The sequence below is a fragment of the Herpailurus yagouaroundi genome, unplaced genomic scaffold (genome assembly GCF_014898765.1).
Source record: "Herpailurus yagouaroundi ecotype Mexico unplaced genomic scaffold, PumYag 202, whole genome shotgun sequence".
In the NCBI taxonomy this organism is placed as follows: Eukaryota; Metazoa; Chordata; class Mammalia; order Carnivora; family Felidae; genus Herpailurus; species Herpailurus yagouaroundi.
Window position 1 is genome coordinate 12,101,234 of NW_024412433.1, and position 18,922 is coordinate 12,120,155.

An 18,922-nucleotide genomic window follows, 5' to 3' on the forward strand; every position below is an offset into this window, starting at 1 on the left:
CTTATCTCTCTTATCTCTCTTTCTTTCTTTCTTGTCTCTTTCTTTCTCTTTCTTTCTTTCTTTTTCTTTCTTTTCTTTCTTTCTTTCTTTCTTTTTCTTTCTTTTCTTTCTTTCTTTCTTTCTTTCTCTTTCTCTTTCTTTCTTTCTTTCTTTCTCTTTCTCTTTCTTTCTTTCTTTCTTTCTTTCTTTCTTTCTTTCTTATCTCTCTTTTCTTTCCTTCTTTCCTTCCTTCTTTCCTTCCTTCTTTCCTTCCTTCTTTCCTTCCTTCCTTCCTTCCTTCCTTCCTTCCTTCCTTCTTTCCTTCCTTCTGCCACTTAGGTCTGTCCTTCGCTAGAGTCCCAGCTTGCCCCACACTTCCCAGTTGTACCTTGTAAAAAGCAGAGTGATTCTCCCTGTGTCCCGAACTTGAAACTCTCTGGAGTTAGCTTTTCTTTTATTTTACTTGGGTGATTATTACGGGTAACAGGACTGAGCTGATAATTCTGTTTCCTCCCTAAATGCTGACATCCAACCCTCGGTGGTAGAACCAAACTCTAAGCCAGGAAATGTCTTTAACAAGGGTTTCACAGTCCATCAAATGGATCAGCAGTCTCCTTTCTCCATCTGAGATTGAGTAGTGTGAAGGTTAAAATCCAGAGTACACATATACTCCCAGAACTATGAATCTATTTAATACTGATGTGTGTGTGTGTGTGTGTGTGTGTGTGTGTGTGTGTGTTAATTTACTGGCCTGTTTGCCAGAATCAGGTCTGCTTAAAGACAATACTTTGGCAGTGTTTTATAATGTACCTTACTAATAATATGTTAGCATTCTAGAAGACTCGATCTTCTCTAAATTAGTGGTACCGTGAATTATTGTGTTGGCATCAGTGAGGTGGCTGAAGAAATGGACTGCCATCACAGCAGTGGTGTGCAGTTGACCATAACTGTGTCAAATAAGAAGTCAACAGGCCAGGAAAGACAAGATTTAGAGAGATGTCACAGGCTCCATTTTCGGCATTCTGCCAAGTACAAAGCTACCCACCATGCCCACCATTTCTCTCTCTATTCCCAGGTGAAGGGAACGGTCTTCTCCTCTGAGAGGAATCCTCCCCTCCTGTTCTTCTATATGCTTTGTCCCATTCCCGTAAGGACTTGGGCTTTTGGACCCCAAAGCCAGGAAGCCAGAGGCTTTTCCTACTTTCAAACTCCCATCCCCATCCCCATACACGATAAATTGGGAGGAAGGGAAAGGGATAGAATACCGAAAAGGTTTAAAAGTTGGTTAACATTTCAAATATCATCTCACCACAGATTTTTTTTTTTAAGAATGGGGAAGATCGAAATATGATGAAAACATTGTTTTCCAGTCCTATTTAAACAATTTTGACATTAAATGTAGAATTTTAAAAGTTCAAGTCCTTTAAGCAAATAGTGAACTTAGAACCACAGCTGAATCATGGTTTTTACCTGGTTGACAAGATTTCAGGAAATGTTTATTCCTTCTTTACGTTTTTTGTGTTGTATAAATTTTCTATATTGTGATCGAGAATTTTTTTTAAAATCATAGCTGTTTATGTTAAGTGAAAGAAAAATGTGCTGTTTTGACACATGCCTTTAAGTGGAGGAATTTATTTATAAAAAATTTGTTTCTAGTTGATCTACGATATGAGATTTCAAACAATGATCTCCACCGAAGAAAAGCCATTTACTGTAGTTACAGTCATTTTTTTCTAAGCATAGTTGGGTGAGGAAGAGTTACATTCTGGCTACATTTTGGTATAAGACAATAGCCCAGCAACTTATAACATTTTACTCCTGTTTTCTTACTAAAAGTAGAAATTGCAAGGACTGCTTTAACCAGGTATTTAGAACAGTGTTGCAGTTGACTCAACAAACTGGAAGGAGGTTTCAAGGCCTTTGAATACAAGAGAAAACTTTTAGTCAATGGGTTGGACTAAAAATTCGCCTTTGGAAGGGTATGGATCCTTCATTGTACACATATCATATAGCCTGATGCTGTTTTCAGCTGCTTTACGGTGAAGGTTAATCAGGCTGAGTGTGAAAAGCAGCAGAAGCTTTATTTGTTTTTCAGCTTTGGTAGGCATAGTTTAAGTGGGTCGAGTCCAAAAGATGTAAATTCCTACTGGATGCAATAATGCAGTAATCCATAAGTCTCAAGTAGCATTGCTCAAGTGTTGACTGACTTGATAATGCTTTAAAAATTGCATTTTTCATTACTGGCAACAGGATTAGGTAGGTTTTATCTTACAACAAGACACACGGAAAGGTACAAGAGATGCTGATGTGGTGATGAAATTTTATCAAAATGTAATTTCCTGCTACTAAATCTCATGACAGGTGCATGGTATTTCTGAGTTCAGAAGTTATTCCCCAGTGATGTAACTAGACAGAAAATATCATAGGAACATCACCATTTGGTATTTGCCCAGCTCTTCTCCAAGGAAGTGTTTTTGCTTCTTTGTTTCCAGTTTATGGATGTTACAAATGACTTTTTGTATTTGTAAAACGTTGTTGCAATATTTGCCTCATACGGTTGGTGGGAGTCCGTTGGGGTTGTATATATAAAGTGTATTAAACATACCTATACCCCTGTCTTCCCTTTTGGTGCTGATTATAGTCTTTATCACTGACTTTTCATTTGTCACTAACAGATGTTTCTTGAATTGAATGAGTGCTGGAACCTATTGTGGGTATTGACTTTTTAAAAATATATTCCAAAAATGTATACTATATGTGTTTGCCTTCCTTCAAGAGACTTCGTTTATTGAGAATCAGCCCTTCCTGACTGCAGTTGCATAGAGGCGGGGATATAGGCAAGTGAACTTAAGCCCCAGGAACATAGGCTGAGGTCTGTCTGTAATGTCCTCAGAGTTCATTTCCAATAAAACTCCTCAGAGCATTTGTGAACAGCTATGCTTTTGGAACTTTAGTTTTGGGTTCTTTGGCTTTAGCTAATGCCTCACTGGGAACCATTACTCAGCTTAATCAGCCCCTGTGTTCACCCTATTTGGCTCCCAAAACTTCTTGGCTGTTTCGAAAGATCAAATGTGCCCTCAAAGGGCCAAGACTGGCTGCTATAGAGATCCTTCAAAAGAATATGCCCGAGGCTGAGAAGGCGGGTGCAAAAAAAAAGAAATGGGAACTTGAGAAGGCATTCCAAAAATGCTTCTTCCAACAATGGCTGCCTGATTGGAATAAGTATGCAGACCCCAAGGTGGCTGGAATGAAGGACAGTTCTCACCCAGGCGTGCCTGTTAGAAATCTGGATCATTTACTCAGGAGCGAAATTTTCTGTGTGTCCATACAGACACACAGACACACGTACACACACACCCTTGAACAAAGATAAGCAGATGTGAACTTCAGACTTTCCCTTTAAGTTGTTCTGGGCCTCTGTTGCCTGTTTATAGCCTCTGTCCCCATACTCGCGGTCAGCAGACCCTCCCACTTTCCCCACTTGTTTTCACTTTCTCAGAGATCCCCAAGGTGATGGCACCAGAAGGGAGCATTAGTGGCTGAGACGTGTGCTGATCAGGATTTACGACAAAGGGCTTTGAAAAGTAGTACGCTGAGACTTTAGAGGGAGAGTTTATGGTGCAGTTGACAGATCCTTTATTTCCTGCTCTTTGAACACACACGCATGCGGGAAGCTACAGGGAGGGTTCCGGAGTGGCCCCAAAGCAACAGATTTCAGCATCTGGCGAAGCCACAGTGTTTTCCCTTTTCAGAGGGCCCCCGATCTCTGCCCCGCCGCATTCATGCAGGTTGGCACATGTGACTACAAAACTGGATACAGTTTGTTCCTGTGCTGAGCTGTTCATTCAACCCTTCTGGCTGAGAGCCAGGTATAAAATGAAAAGCATACCGTGTGCCCTCCGTTCCCACCGCACACACACTCCCCTCCCCTTTTCTGTAAATGAGCAGTTTGTTTGTTTGTCTCAAGCCCTTCAATACAGTGGGGCCTTCCCACTTCATCTTAGGCCCAGAGCTGTGAAGCTGTGTCTGGATACTCTGGTCAGAACGTTCGGATAGATTGCGGTGTGAGTGCAGGAGAACCTTGCAAGCCTATGGGAGATCTGGAGATGGTTCTCTGGGGTTTCTGAAGGGATGGGTTTTCCTGACACTTTGGGAACCACACAGAGTTAAGTCCTGTTTCTCTGGCAACGAAAGGGATAGGCCTGGAGCACTCTCTTGCTTTCACATTGGTGTCTCCATGTCACGTCTTTATTTGTATAGAGAAAAATAGGCTGTTTACCTGTCATTTAGGGGTGGGGTTAATATTTTGAAATAAACAGAAATCTCCTCATCAAGCTAGAGTCTCTGTTTAGTACATTTCGACTTACCTGAAAGCCATTATGTAAATAGGGAAGGCTCACGGGTCCCGGCCATACTCTCCTTCGAGAGAAGAGAGCGAGAAACAGTTCTATCGGTCAACATATACACTGGACGAATTGTAGAACCTGTTCCTTTCCTTGCCACGGATATGGATTATTATAACTACCGCATCTTGACTTATCATGAAGCATGTCTTTGTTGTCCCTATATTTAAAGGTGTCTTGGGGTTTCCTTCAGAGCTCTTCATCTACCCAACCTACATTTGCAGGTTTACTTCCTTGACCCCTTTCCACATACCTGGTGAGGCAACACGACTATATTCTTCCCTTGGCCTTTCCGCGGCCGCACTCTCTTCCCCAGACCTTGTTTTATCGTGTGCTCGCAGTGGGAACTGTGCTTTTCCCCTTGGATTCATTCCACTCATATTTAGTGAGTACTTATTGTGTGCCAGCCCTTGTGTTGAGCTCTGGACAGGCAACCCCAAAGCAGCATAGATAGGATCCCATTTCCACATCCCCAAACTATCCCTTTCCTTCCAGACCAAGCCTTAATGTGTCAGTGAATTGCTTCCTTTCTGTTCCCAGTTAGAAGTATTCTTTCCGTGCAGCGAGAGCTTTTTTCCTGTGCATTTACCATGGGATTTACCTCCTTCCTGTGCATTTACCAGGGGATTTACCTCCTTCTTCTTTTGTGTGGTGCCATATACTACTGAAGACATTCTGTAAATATTGGTATTTACAAATAATCGTGGAATGCATAAAGAATGTGGCCCTCAGAAGGACTGTCGAATGCTAACACTTGAGAGCGAAGGAGGGTTCATAACGTTGAAAAAGGTGTCTCCTCTCTGGAAGGGAATGGATAATGCCCCATGAGGTCTGCCTTCTTGCATTGCATGGAAGAAATGTGCTTCTTGCAGAGTAACATTTCTATTAGATCTAAATCAGAATCCCTTCCCTTTGTAATTTAATGATTAACTGGGTCTGTTTCACCTGGGTCTCCTTTCGCATCTAAAATTTTCATCTCATGTCAAACAATGGCACATTAAAAACTTGACTTCAGATTTTGTAACGTTAGGCCCTCTGGCTTCAAATTCTAAAATCTACACTTGACTTTCAACCAAAAGAAGACGAAGTGTGGCCTGGCTGGACTCTGCCTACCATATTTTATAGCAGTTTTACACAATAACTATAATTCACATTTTTGTTCTGATCCTAAGAACATCCAAGTATTTTGTGTTTTTGTGTTGTTAAACTCTGAAACCTCCAAATCAGATCGATTTGTTTACTGACTTAATATTGACTGTTTTGAGTTTGTATTTGCTTTAGACTCTTGCATTTTGAAAGGGAAAAAAAAAGTTAAATACAGTCTGTTGATTTTATTTAAGTACACAGTACTGTTTGTGCCCGTAACTTCGGCTTATCTGGTACTGCCTCCTTTTTAAAGAAAAACCCTTAGAAAATGATGGAATATGAGGTTTGAGATGCCTTTGCTGACAACTCTTTTTCTTTTTCTTTTCAGAATGAAGACCTGAATGACCTCAGCAAATCTTCCCTTAACTCATGGGTACCCAGACTCTGAATATTTCATGATTCACAACCAGGACCTCACATCTTCCTCCTCAGTAGATGGTACGATGCATCCATTTCAGTTTGTTTACTTTCTACAATCCTCAGGAGTTCCTTGACTGAACTGCACGTACTATATTGTGCCAAGCAAAAAAGCACTGTGACACCAGAATAATGAGTCTGCATTAAGTTCATCTTCAACTTTAAGGACTCAGCTGGCCACGTGAGCTGATGTGATCACCTCCATGCCACGAGAGAAGGGGTTTACTCTCACTGCATTTACAAGATACATTTCATCTGCTGCTGAAACTGCGTATGACAAAGCATCATTGTAAATTATTTCATACAGAACTGTTCGCTTTGGGTGGAGAGAGTATTAAATATTTAACATAGGTTTTGATTTATATGTGTAATTTTTTTAATTAAAATGTAACTTTTCTTACAGCACATCTTTTTTTTGGATGTGGAACTGAGGTATACAATGTTCTGTTGTAAAGAGTGGAGCAAATACTTAAAACGAGGCTGACAAGAGTAGAATAGGGTACGATCCTTGTTTTAAGATTGTAATTCAGAAAAATAATATAATAAGAATCATAGTACCATTAGATGGTTCTCAATTGTATAGTTATATTTGCTGATACTATCTCTTGTAATATAGCCCTGATGTTGAGCTGAGATCCTTACAAGAATTGACCTTAATTTTGTATTTTTCCTGTAAGGCAATAGGCCATGTTAATTAAACTGAAGAAGGGTATATTCTACTGGGTATTTTCAAGTGTCAGCTTAAAATTGGCAATTGGATGGAAGTAAAATCACAACTAAAAGAAATCAAAGACTTCCATTGTACATACTGTAAAGAGGAGGAGACTTGGGTGATTCCTTTAAATCAAAAGCTCTCTTTGGAATGAACAATGTGGGTGTTTGTAAATTCTGGAAATTTCTTTCTATTCATAATAAACTAGAGACTGTTGATCTTTTCTTCTCCCCCTCCCCCCACTTCTGTAAGCTTCCTGCTCCATTGCTACCGTTTTTTTTTTTTTTCTGTGCACACATTAGGATCTTTTATTTCCTGCATTGTCTCGGGAAAGATGGTAAGACCAGTGAGTACTTGTCTTTCATTTCTAACCAGAAAGTAAAACTCCAGAAAAATGGTTTTTATCATGACCAGGGCTACATGTCACTTTCCATAAGACCCTTATCTCCTGTTTTCTGAGAACATCCCGTGCCACATTATTTAACTGAATGTAATTTGGCCCATTTGCCCTGGTGGGTACTGGCCTTTTAGTGATTAGTTAATAAAACCCAGTGTACAGAGAGCATGTCAATGCCTAATGACCAGCTACTAAAACATCTAGCCAGCAGTGAAGAGGTTAATCCTCCTCTTATTTGGAAAGTACACACATCTTGGAATTTTTCCTTATGAAAAAGAAAAGGCAGTGGACATAACTTCGAGCTATTGCCTACAGTGTTTTTAATCTTTTTTTGCCAGGGAACTTCCTAAAGGTTAAGTGAATTAATGCCGATGTCAGGCTCTTCGGAGGCCGTGTAAACTCTCTATCAGAAATTCCCAGCCCTGCTGTTGAGAAAGAGCAACATTTTATTTCTCCCATGGGTTGAGCTCCCTGGGTGGGGGAAGGGCGACCCGGAAGGGGCCAGGGTTGGGGGCACTTCAGTGGCCGCTGCCCCTCGTCAACTGGTCGGGGGACCACTCAAAAGGGAGTGGACATAAATGGAATTCCTCACGCTGGCAAGGCCTGCGTTCTGTTAACTCAGCCGGATAGCATGTACCTCACAGATTGTTGTACAGTGTTCATTGTGGCAGATTCCAATCATTTGCATGCTCATCAATTTCTAAGATGAATAGGTCTGTGGTCGTTAAGAATCCATTGTTTTCAAGGAACTTGCTGAATTACATCATTTCCTATGAGGAGAGGACACTACCGATTTTAAAAATCTGATACGAAATTTTTTTTTACACTTTTATAAAAAAGACTTTCTTCGTCAAACTAACTTAAATGTTTCAAGTATTCCGACTCATACTCTTGCTAGTGTAGGAAGAAAGCAAGCTGTCCTGCTGTCTTCTACTGGGGACATAGGTAGTTAAAGAGAAATCAATGAACAAAGTCAGCCCCAACCACTTTTCCTGTGAAGCTGGTTATTATTTCTCAAGGAAGCTAAGTTTTGACTATGTATTGCCAAGATACCTCTGTGTGTGGAGTATCGACATCTTTTGGGTGAGAACAGAAATGAACAGACTGGAAAAGCCATCTCTTGGTTAATTTCTCTGATGCTTTGTTGAGTCACGTAGCATAAAGTTAGAAAATCTTATAGAAGCTGCTTCTAGGGGTCCCTGAGCTGGGTCTGGTGGTGGTATCCAACCTCATCAATTTAAAACTGGAAGTTGCTGGTATTTAAGGCAAAAACTCATGCTCTGACTACAGAGGGGTTGACCTTGAGCAACATCAGCTGCTAAATCCTTGTGTTCAGTTCCTATTGAGAGCTGGCTTTTATCCATTTCCAAGTATTTGTAGGCCAGCCAAGGAATTACATTAATGGGGCTTCTAGTGGCCTCTGGTTAACCTATAAGTTAGTGGCTTTTCCTCATGAGACCAACCTTTTATAGTGTTCTTTCTTAGAGACCTAGGCAGAGTTTTAAAATTCTCCTTTGTAGAAAGAACAAATATATTTCATGACTTTGAGAATATCTTCATTCTGGGAAAAAAAAATCCTAGAACCAGCTAGAAGTGAAGAGAATCCATTAATGATCAACCACCTGAGTCAATAATGACAATTCAGTACCGATGTTACATTTGTGGCTATTTCTCGCTAACTTTCAAAGGTCAGGGACTTTCTTAACTAATCTAGGTTGACTGCAAAAGTCGGTTTACTGAACACCATCTAGCCAAAAGTAGAGATTTTTAACCTTTTTTTCCTCTGTTGTCTCCTAACTTAATTTTGGGACATTTAACATATTAAGAAACAATTTTACTGTCCTGTAAGAAACAGCATTTTACAACACTGAAGCCCGTTTTGTTCGATCTCTCATCCTGAATGCAATACACCATGTAGTTGAAAACTTTAATTTTGTTTACTGCAGGTGGTTTAAAAATGGGAGGGGAGCTCATCGTCCACTGACAGTAGAGCCATGAAAAATGGGAGAGATGTGAAATGCTCTGTTTTGGCAGAACTCTGTGGGTCAGTCCATCACACAAAGAGGTGCTGAAACCAGAGACACTGTGGGAAGTAAGACCTTGATTGGGGAGATCAGGAGGACCCCTTGGGAGGAATATGGAGATGGATGGAAGCCACATATGAAATTGCTGCTTTGCAATGACTTGACAGGGGAGTTAGTGTTCCTAGGACATCGTGTGTGTTAGGTGGAGGTAACGCTGCATTCATAAAGGCTGCTGAAAAAGTTGAGAGGAAGAAGGATGCATTTCTTGGGATGTGAGGAAATCTGGCCTCACCAATACTGAGAGAAAGACATCCACTCTGGAAAGCAAAACAGCCTTCCTGTAGTCAGAACATCGAGGGTTAGACACCGGTGCCTTTGATCATTTCCAAAACCAAGCCATAGAAGATCTTGGAGGTCCTACCTAGTGTAGCTCTGTATGTCCATGTCTCCTACACCTGGGTAGAGAAAGCATGGGTCAGATGGCATGTTGGGTTTCCCACTTCTTGTAACCAGAGCATCTAGTTCGATGTGGTGAAGAGGTAGAAAGATAGTGAAGGTGTTTGACCCCATTCTTAAGGAATGTATCAGTAATGGAGAGCTTATAATTAGTTAATAAGATTAGAAAATGACTCAGCTGGAGAGTTGCCTTCCTTTCATTGTTGATGACTTGGCATTTGTGATGTATACACCAAGAGCTCTGGTGTTTTCAACCCTTGCCATTCACCTGGCATTTAAATTTCTCCTTGCTTCTGTTGTTAATTTCCCTGGTGTGAACCAGTCTGCCACATAATAGGACAAATTCAGTAAACAGGAAAACTTGTCTGTATTTGTATAGACCTCTTGAGTGCTGTTTTGTGTTTGTTTTTGTTTGTTTTTGTTTGTTTGTCTTAGAACTTTGCTATTTGGCTTAAGAATGTAGTTCCCAGGACAATTTTCCTTACAAAGTTCTTTCATTACACCTCTTGGCTGCAGGGTGGGCCAAATTAAATACATATATATATTTTTTTCATTTAATGTATGTGCAGTTTGGTTTATCATCTTAAGATGGTGGTGCTGTCCATGGTGCTACTTCATCCGTGTACAAAAGGACCAATGCATGGTCTGTATTGCTACCAAAACATTTACTGTATATATGTGTATAACATATGTATTATGTATATATGTAATGGGTACCAGGCCAGGTATATATTTTTATTTAGAAGTGTTTCACTTTTCCTAGTTTTCTTTATAGTGTTATGCTTATTTTCGGTCCCCCCTTCCCCCTGATTTTGTCTGGTACTTAGAACTGTAGTGTCTTCATTGTTAATTAAAGAAAATTGTCTAAATGAATTCACGGATGTGAATGCTAGTGATCCTTAATGTTTTTGGTTATGGGATGTGAAACAAAACTGCCAATTAAAAGAGTTGCTGGGGCATTTGGGTAAGAGCAGCATACACCATTTAACATACTTTAATAAATGATTTTGGAACAGATAGGTTTCCTTCACACTGTCCCTCGTCAGTTGGCTTTCAGTGGCCAAGAGCGTAAAGAAAAAGACCCTGGAAAGATTTTAAGCTGCTTTTGTTGTTGGTGGTAAAATGGGAAGAGGGAAGCAAAAATCCATTCTCCTTGGGATGGAAAGATAGATGTTCTGTTGATAGGCACTGGAACAGCCTTGTCAAAACTTTCAGTGTGCACATGGATCCCCCAAGAGGTTGTTCAAATGCAGATTGTCATTGATGGGTTATGGGGACGGGGCCAGAGATGCACTGGTGACACATTGCCGTCATCTGGATAGCTTTTAAAAAACATCAATGGCCAGACCCACTCCAAAGATGGCTGATTCTTTGGAATGGGGTCTGGGCATCAGCCATGGTTACTGCCACCACTTTTTACACTGTATAGGACACTAGTACAGGGAAAGTATCTGATTGCTAAAGTCACTTAGAAATGCTGATTCCCTGGAGCTGTGTAGGAACATGTGTTTAAACAGGTGACTCATGGTGGGCGAGTGAGAAATCCCGATTTCTGTGCAAGTGGAACCTTTTGGATTGTTTCACCACTAGAAAAGATAGGACACCAATGACTTTTGCAAATAAGAAAGCATGTTGCCAATATAGAAACAGCCAACTCCTCTACCTTCTCCCAAATTGAGCTTTCTTGCTTAAGCAATTTATTTTTTTAATGTTTATTTTTTGAGAGAGAGACAGAGACAGAGACAAAGACAAAGTGTGAGCAGGAGACAGGCAGAGAGAGACACACACACAAAATCTGAAGCAGACTGTGGGCTCTGAGCTGTCAGTACACAGCCTGACATGGAGCTCAAACCCATGAACCCATGAGATCGTGACCTGAACTGAAGTTGGATGCTTAACTGACTGAGCCACCCAGGTACCCCTAACTTAAGCAATTTAAATAGGTGATTGTTGTGTCTTACATTGTTAGAGCAGACTCAAGATTAACTTAAAAAATGTTTTTTTTAATGAGGCTGATACTCCACTAAGAGTAAAAAGCCTGAGTTTTCTTATTTGGTGCAACAGGCTAGCACGCTCTTCCCTCTGCCTACATTGTAAATGGTATCCTCATTGCTAAGAAGCAGCACAGAACATGATTGAATAAATGCTTGAAGTCATTAGTTCATCTTTGCTTTACATTAACTTTGTCCATTTATTTTCAAAAGAAAAACAATGACAGCAACTGACTTTTCCCTCCCTGTAGTATTACACACCAAACATCACTCTAGCCCCTATTGAAATTATATGTGAACATCACTTAATTAGGAGTAATTTGAGGGAAGTCTAGTTGGAATGAATTGATGGTGCCATTTATAGCCTAACTGTCTTATTGCCTTTTACACATATACAGAAATAAACCAGAGCACGTAAAAGGTGGATGAAAGGACTTGGAGCATTAATAATCGAGTATCTGGTATTCTCTCTCTGAAGCGACATTACTCTGCATTAATTCTAGGTTAGGTACCAGGAAGTTACGTCAATTGTCTCACCTCATCTTTCCAGCAACCCAGAGGTAGGTATTATCCATATTCCTGTTTCCCAGATGTGGAAGCAGAGGCGAGAAGGGGCATATGTGTGTCACTGGCTAGGATGCTTCAGAGCAGCCCCTGCAGTGAGGGTGACTTGATGGCCAAGTGTGTATTCTCATCGACGCCACTGAAAGTCTTTGGTTTCTAAGTACTTAAACAAAACTTAAGTTCTGTACGTGAAAAACATTTATCGCTCCAGCTGCCTTGTGTTACAAATTTGCTGAGCAAGTATGATCTCATAGGAGCTTGAAAGTGAAGCTCTGTTCATCTTAATAACTTTCACCCTAGAAAGTAACAGGGCCTTATTAGGTTTGTTTCCATTCTTTACCTTTGTGTCTAGCTTCGTTTATTTGTGTCAAAAATCTTTTTTTCTGGTTCCCTTTTGTTTTTCTCAATAGGTATGCCCCTTTTCAAAAGCAGCAGAATAGAAATATTTGGCTTTATTTTAGGAATGAACATGGGCAGCAGGTGAAATGTGAAAGCCGCATAAAATCCAAACCACTGTGTTTTGGGCATTAGGTTTTACATATTACCTCTGTAAATAGAGGTAAATCAGAACTTCTTAGGTTCTCTCTTACGGATTATCAATGATCAGATAAATGACAGAGATTAGCCAGAGGAAAAACGTGAGCAGGTGGATGCCTGAGTCTCAACGAGTTGAAGAACAAGGCCTCACGTGAAGTGAAAGAATGGTGGAAACTCCTCCAATACAGGAATTCCCTCTCTGCTATACCCTGCAGGGGAGGAAAGAGTTTTCATTGACTCTTAAGGTTCCTGGCTTGGTCTGAAAATGAAACGGACAAAGATTGACAGGAGGAGAGCACACAAATTTATTCAATATAAATTTTGCATAACACGGGAGCTTTCCTAAGGAAACAAAGACCCAAAGAAACAGCTAGATGAGGATGTTTAGGCTTGGTTTGATGAAAAGCGGGCAATTGTGGAGGAAGGTGAAAGGTTAAGGAGTATGAGGTTATGGTAGTAAACAGGGAAACAGCAAGGCCTGCTTGTTCAGATTCTTTCCAGACACCCCTTTGTCTTTGGAGAGAAGTATGCTCTTTTCCTGTGGGTATAGGGCAGGCACCACTCACGTGAGCATGTTATGACCTGTTCCAGGGGAGAATGCTAGAGTGATCTTCCTGCTTCTGCTGTTTTCTTAAACTCCTTCAGTTTAAAATATTTAATATGCTAAGGTGTTGTATTTTGAATTTTTTTAATGTTTATTTATTTTTGAGACAGAGAGAGACAGAGCATGAACGGGGGAGGGGCAGAGAGATAAGGAGACACAGAATCAGAAGCAGGCTGCAGGCTCCAGGCTCTGAGCCATCGGCCCAGAGCCCGACGCGGGGCTCAAACTCATGGACTGCGAGATCATGACCTGAGCTGAAGTCGGACGCCCAACCGACTGAGCCACCCAGGCGCCCCAAGTTGCTGTACTTTGAACCCCACCAGTCCACAGTGCTTCTCAAAGCTTGGGCTACACACAAACTACACAGAGTTTCCTGAAGAGCTTTTACCAAATAGATTTTAACAAAGACCTCATGACACTGTATTAGTAATCAGTTGTTTCCCCAAAACACACATCTCTCCAGGGTTATTTTACACCCTGACCTTAAAGGAATGTGTTGTTGGTGCTTGATAAGCATTATCCTTTCTGCTCTGTCCTACATGTATATCGCCCCAAATCTCAAGCATCATGTTCTTAGTTGTAAATGGGAGAGAAGGAATGATATTGTTGGAGATCCTCACTGCTTCTGGAAAAAAAAAGAAAAAATAAAAAACAGTCTCTAAAGTAGAAATTAGTTTCAACTTACATAGGGATTAGCATAAAAATAAAGGAATTAGGTAAATTTTTACTTACAGTGTTATACAGCATTCTTCTGATTCAAAAACCAAAATATCCCCAAATATTAAGAAGTGGTATGTCTGATGGCATTATAGATGATTTTAATTCTAGCTTTTCTATTCTTCTGTGTTTACAATGATCCTTTCTTATTTCCATAATGTTAAACAAAGCAAAATATTATTTTAAAAAAGCACAAAGGGGGTTGGGTGGGAATCTCAGTGAATCCCACATGTCAATATTACCATACATCACACCATGCCATGATCAATCAGTCAGAGGTCAGACAGCTATGGCCTGTGAGCCAAATCCAGCCAGCTGCCTGTTTTTGTAAATAAAGTATTATTGGAATGTAGCCATGCTCATTCATTTATTTATTGCCTCTAACACCGTAACAGCAGAGTTGAGTAGTTGGGACAAAGACCAAATGGCCCCCAAATAAAATATTATCTGGCCTATATAGAAAATGTTTGCTGATCCCTGTAACTGATGTTTTTCAAGAGTCATATTTGGGATGAAGCAACGTTTTGTGCCCTGGGCTTCTGAGATTCTCCCCAGTGTGCTGAAAAAGTGTCAAGAAGCTCTGAGGCCACCACTATATTGCTGTTGGACAGAGTTTATGATCATATTATCAGAGCTTCTTAGTCCTTGTACAGTTGATCACTGAAGTGCTAAAAGGACTTCTTTAAATGTCACACTGAAATACTTATTTATAGTTAGGCATGTACAGCTGAATTAGGGTAAATCTGGGATGATACCTTTTTCTTGGTGCCTCAGTATTTCTAGATTAACAGCCAACCTCCCCCACAAAAGGTAGAAACAAATTAAAAGTTTGTCCTTTTCAAAGGGGGCTGGGTTTCCTCAAGAATTCCAAGGGGAGTTCAAAGTAGTTTGTGGTATCCAGAACAGCAGGACCTCAACCAATCAGAGAGACAATAAACAGGCATCCTTTTCCAATCTCCTTTTCTAACTTGTCATCAACTGTCATGCTGAGAATGGAAACCAGGGCCAAGAGCATGAATTCCAGTCAGGAAGATAATACCTGGAAACCTACGAGACAAAGAGAAAATATTTGAGAATTGCTGGATTAAAAAAGAAGAACCATTGTCATCAATTGAGTCATTAGCTAGGAAGGCAATTGCTTGGTACTTTTTAAAATTGTTATAGAGTCCCAATATTTATTCACCCACAATATTATCGAGGAACTATTATGTCTTATGTGTAAGAGATACCCTCATAATAACCCGGCTCTTGTCCCCTTGGAGCTGTCATTGGAGGTACTCTCAAATCTGGACCACTTGTTTTATGTACAAAGAAACTGTATTTCAGTCCCACCATCACTGAATGTGACTTTATTTTAGAAGTTGAATTAATGGGGTGCCTGGGTGGCTCAGTCAGTTGAGCACCCCACTCTTGATTTCAGCTCAGGTCATGATCCCAGGGTCTTGATATGGAGCCCCATGATGGGCTTGGAGCCTGCTTGAGATTCTTTCTCTCTCTCTCTTTCTCTCTCTCTCTCCTTATGCCCCTCTCCCCTTCTCATGTTCTCTCTCTCTCTAAAATAAAATAAAATAAAATAAAATAAAATAAAATAAAATAAATTGAATTTATATCAGTTGATTAAATGGATTCCTTAACACCCCCCTCCCAGCGAGTGTTTGGGGTTCTTTCAAGGGCCCGGTATGCAGTGAAGCTGGTGCACAGATTTGAGAAGTCATGTCCTAGATGGTTGCTGATGTTGACCTGGATAGCCAGTTAGGTGGAGAGTGGGAGATAGGTACAGCACTGAAATGGAGTGGTGGTGAGGACCAGAAAGCTGGCATGAGGAGAGTGAGAGCAAGGAGGTGGGGAAAGCCTCCCACAGCCATCTTTCAAAAAAACCAGAATGCATCATAGAATCACAAATTGTTGCTGTGGAGCAGAGTCCTTTATCTGTCATCAGGAGCAACTCCTTATACTCAACTAATGTGAAGAAACTAAGGTCCCCAGACACCAGCCCATCAATTCGCAACTTTCTCCTGGATCAAATGTGAAAATCCAAGTAACACCCCCAGCTCACCTTTAGTGGCATTTTTGCTACATGTCTGAGGCTGGTCATGGATCAGCTCATGTGCCCATGTAACCCTTCATCCCAAAGGTTTTGTAGATATTACATAAAACACCATTTTACAGAGGAAAAGAAAATCAAGGTCTAGAAAAAGAACTTGCCTAGGGTCACTCAGTGGGTAAAGGTAGAGCTAGAATCCCAGCTGAGTCCAGTTAAATTCAGAGCTTTGTTTTAGAGTTTTAGTAATTGAAAGCCATGGAAACAACAACAAAAATCCACGTTCTTTGAAATCCTCGTATACATTTATGACCCTAGGTTGTCAGAAAATGCCATATGGAAAGTTCTCGATTTACAGTTTCAATTCTCCAGACACAACCTATACCCTCTCCTCCACACCCCCCCCATCAAGTCCAACTTTCTCTAGTGCTTTTGAGGGTTTCCAGTTAAGTCAAGATGAAAGTGTTCCTCAGCTTCTTGAAACTCAATTCTTAATTAAGCGATTTTCCTCACCAGGTTAATGCAGCTTCTAATTTGCTTGTCACAGAAGATGGCAGACAAATGCACACACACATGCATACCACACCACTCATGCACGTGCCTGCACACAGACACACACACACAGGTCCCACACACAAACACAATTCAAGGAGGAAATGTTAATGAGGCATCTCAAACAGCCAACTTATTTTTTATATCAGCAGCATGTTTCTGGGTTAAATTCAAGTTGTCCATTTAATTTTACATCCCCCTGTCATCTCCACCACACAGCAACTATTCCAGTTAGCAGAGTCCCATGCCCCATATGTGAAAAAAAAAAATGTAGACCTCTGAATCTGGTTTACTTCATCTGTTGAAAAATAAAATGAGTTGGTCTGAGCTAAACAAACTTCTTCCTGAACAGGGTAACTCTACCATTTGTGTTTGCTGAAATGTTTGACAGATGGGAGTCTGATGGAGGTGGGGGTGGAATTTCTTTTAATGGCTGTGTGAATACTTCAAATCTTGTCTTTGCCTCGCCACTACCTGTGTGACTTTGGGCAAAGCACTTCTCTCTGGCTCTCCACTTCTTTGTTTATAAAATATGAGGGCTACCTAATTGTAACCTGGGTTTCAGGAACCCGTCAACACTAAAATCGGGTGCAATGTTTTTCATGTGGATGGCTGTGTGCATTCTTTTCCCCCTGGGGAGAAGGGACTGTGATTTCTGCTGGATTCACCAAAGATTCAAAGCAAAGAGATGGTTTCTTGAGATCACAGAATTTCGCAATTGGTAGGATGCTCTAGCAATTTGTATAGAGTTAGGGACTGGCAAAAATATTAGACCAGCACAAATTTCCCCTAGTGCTTTCTCCCCTCAACTCTACACATTGGTTGAAGTTGGATACCTACCACCCCCTTTGCCAAATGTTTTCTTGGGGGCCCAGATTCCTGGAGTGGAGAAAACACATCTGATAAACTATTTTTCCCACAGGTATATGAAATTAATGTATTAGCCCTCAGAGCATTTGGCTCAAAAAAGAAAACATATCCAGAAGGAAAAGAACACTTTGGCAAAAAGGAATTAATTGCTAATGGTGGTATTTTAGGTAACCATGTGGGGAGATGTTTAATAAGGGGAGTTTAGTTTAGTTGAATCAGATTTCATACTTTATAGGCACTGAGCCTCGGAAAGGAGTATGATGAGGTAATCGCCTTCTCTTACATGTAATTAAAATAAAACTTTACTTTGGTAATGACATAATCCATGCATGTTTGCTAATGATAACCTTAATTTCTAGATTTTTTGAATAAATTTAATTTGGGGTAAGTTCACCAAAGTTAAACTTTTTCCCTCCTTTGTTTTTGGGGTGAAAGGAGGGTCTTTGCCTGGCTGGTGCTCTCAAGCCTTTCCTGGGCTCAACCCCCTTGTCTTCACATCTCTGAGGTCATTCTGGTAGGTGACCACCTACACCAGCCATTTGTGAAGTTGGCTCTGACTCACTTAACGATGAACTTTGTTTACTTGTTGGCAGGGAAAGAACTGAAGCAGGAAAAGAATGAAAGAATTTCCTTCTGGCAGACAAACAATTCCTACTTGTTGCTACTAACAGGAAATCTATTTTTATTCTTCCGTGCCCCAGCAATGGAGTTGATCTTCATGACACAAAGAAACCCTCAGCCAAAAAATTTAGAAAGAGCATTTCTCTTTGGAACTTACCAACTCCCAACATCTTCTCTAGGAAACCACACTATAGTACTTCAAGTATGAAGATGATGCTCCCTGTGCATGTTCCATAAAAATGTTGAGCCCCAGTGAAAACAACCTACAATCAAAGATTTTCAACAGAGATGACCACACAGTTGAAATATGCCATTTAACTTTTCCTTTGGTGGTCACGGAGAGGTAAGTTTTTCTTCTAGAAAAACTATGCTGTAGCGTTGGAATTAGACAGTCCTAGGCCAACCGGGAAATGCTGTTTACTAGCTCAGAGACCATGGGAAAATCACTTAACTTCCCAGAGCTATTGTTTTACCATTTGTAACGTGGGGATGATGCTATTTACCCTGAAGAGGTTTCTTAAGCATTGAAGATACTCCTGTCATTCCCAGTGCATTTCAAGTAGCGCTTCACCCGTAGCTGGTACCCGATACATGTAGACCCCGTAGAGTAATTTTGAGTCTCAACATTTTTACAACTTTCAGACAATAGCGCTTCTTTCGTGCCAAAAGAGTTCAATCTATCTGTTTATATCTGTAAAATTTAAAAGGCCGTAGACACAGGAAGTCTTCCTTGCCTGGTCTTCATTCTGTATTTCTGGCAAAAAAGACCCAGTCTCCAAGGAAAGTTTATGACAGGGCCACTGGTGGAATTGGGTGATCGTGGCGCTGCTTCTCAGAAATGCACTCGGGCAGTCTCTGAGCACAAAACTGGCACCGATGAGGAAACTGGGC

The 18,922-nt window shown here is 40.7% G+C and overlaps 1 protein-coding gene across 1 annotated transcript in view; it reads left to right on the forward strand.

Moving 5' to 3' along the window:
* IRS1 (insulin receptor substrate 1) overlaps positions 1-10,407 on the forward strand; it is a 63,994-nt gene extending 53,587 nt beyond the window's left edge. The window contains exon 2 of the mRNA XM_040450852.1: positions 5,857-10,407. The gene's annotated coding sequence lies outside the window, so the exon portion shown is untranslated. The remainder of the gene's footprint in view (positions 1-5,856) is intronic.
* The last annotated feature ends 8,515 nt before the right edge of the window (positions 10,408-18,922 follow it).